This window comes from Arachis ipaensis, chromosome B1 (genome assembly GCF_059453495.1).
Source record: "Arachis ipaensis isolate K30076 ecotype BB chromosome B1, ASM5945349v1, whole genome shotgun sequence".
Taxonomy (NCBI): Eukaryota; Viridiplantae; Streptophyta; class Magnoliopsida; order Fabales; family Fabaceae; genus Arachis; species Arachis ipaensis.
Window position 1 is genome coordinate 40,263,560 of NC_142436.1, and position 2,064 is coordinate 40,265,623.

Genomic DNA, 2,064 nt, shown 5'->3' on the forward strand with positions numbered 1-2,064 from the left:
CAAGTATTTATTTAATATATTAACATATGCTAATTAAAAAAAAAATTGAATAATTAACTTATTCTATAATTTAGAAAATAAATTCCTAACCTAATATCAAATTAAAAGTTTACCATCTCAAAAACACTCTAATTGCGCTCACATTCTGATAAACTACAAGTCAAACTCAAGACACAGATAGCAAAATTTTGATGTTCTGAATGTTGATCCATAAGAATCTCACGATTGTGAGGGTATTTTGGTTTTGAGAGTATTTTTCGTTACATCTCTACAAAAAAATTTAGTCTTACTTTTGAAATTCTCAAGTTGACTATCAATAATTGTAATGAAAGTAGGATCTCCCACAAGTATATCCAAACAATCATAAAATCCTTTCTTAACATCATACTCAACCTTAAAATTAGGACAATAATGAATTTGTGGATTCAAATAATAGTCTGCAGCATACAAAGGCCTAAAGAGTTGCTTGTCCTATCTTGCATCAATAATATCCCACAAAGATTTATAACTAAAGAAAAACATAAAAATAGTGAATTAGAAAATTAGCTAATTAGTAAATAATTAAATGATACAATTGAGAGAAAAATATTTACTTATTACTAGTTTTATTATTTTATTTCAACACTTTGAAAAGCATCTTTAATCTTTTCTTTAGCACGATCAATTTCAAAATACATATATTTCATAAATGCCTTTCCCTTTGAATCCACTATATGGAGCACATGAAGAAGAGGATAAGCACCTCTCAAGCAATGGATAATTTTTTTCCAAAATGTTTTATCTAAAACAATATTTTCAATATTTTTCTCATCCCTTGTCTTTGAGCACTTGCTTTCCTTCCATTCATCCGAGATGAACATTCTAATTATTGGATTATTCTTCTCATTAAGACTACCCAAAGTAAGGTTGGACGTAGCAAATCGCGTCATACCTGATCTCACCAAATCTCTTCCTTTGGTGTGTTGTTGTAAAGGAAAATTAGAGAAGTCCTAGAATATATGTAAGTAGTTAGCTTTCTTCCTTTGGCAATGGTGTTTTTGTGAAGATCTAGCTTCTTCTCAAAATCTTCAAGCATCAAATCAATATAATGGCGGCACAAGGAGTCTAATAAAGACTCTTTCTCTTTTCTATCAATATTTGTCCTGCCTTTTTGTAGTTAGCTGCATTATCAGTTACAACTTGAACCACATTCTCTTCTCCTACTTCCTCCACAACTTCATCAATCATCTTGAATATCTTTTCAGCTATTTTGCATATATAAGAAGCATTAATGGATTTCAAGAAAATAGTTTTCTTAGGACTATTCACAAGAAAATTGAGAATAGTTCTCCTTCTTTTATCCGTCCAACCATCTGTCATAATAGTGCATCCAGTTTTCTTCCATTCAACTCTATGTTCTTCTAATGTTAGTTTGGTTAACTCTACCTTCTTCTTCAATAATTTTTCTCTTAACTCATCATAAGAGGGTGGCTTAAATCACAATCCATGGCAGGCAACCTTCTCAAATATGCTATGGTATTCTTCAGACCTTGTAACATTAAAGGAAATAGCATTATTGTAAATGAACGAAGCAATTTCATCACACGCCTCTTCTCTTAAGCCCTTTTTAAAACTTGAGTTGATTGTTGTTTGAGTGCTCACACCCCTTTTCTTAAAGAGACTTGCTAGTGTTTCTATTTCTTTTTCCTTTCTCTTCTCACCAACTAAAGCATCCCCTTCTTCTTTTACTCCTTCATCTTTACTTTATATCTTTTCTTCAAATTCTCTTGTCTTCTTAACTAATTTTTTTGCAAACCAACAACAATATCAAACATATCCTTTTTAACCTCATCAAAAATACACATACAAGGTTCAGCATCTTTTTTTATTCCTGCCAAATGATGTTTCAACCTATACACTCCTCCTATCACTACCTTATCACAATACTTGCATTTTATTTTTTTGGCATCTCCATCAACCGAAATTCCATACTTCCAAGCTTTGTCACTCCTATTTTCTGCAGTATTTTTAGTGATCTTCTTGGATGCACAACCACGATCAGTTTCAACTCTAGTATTATTTCCA

General features: G+C 31.3%; 1 pseudogene; it reads right to left on the minus strand.

Moving 5' to 3' along the window:
* Positions 1–608: 608 nt before the first annotated feature.
* LOC148576302 (uncharacterized) lies at positions 609–1,844 on the minus strand (annotated as a pseudogene).
* Between the last annotated feature and the right edge of the window lie 220 nt (positions 1,845–2,064).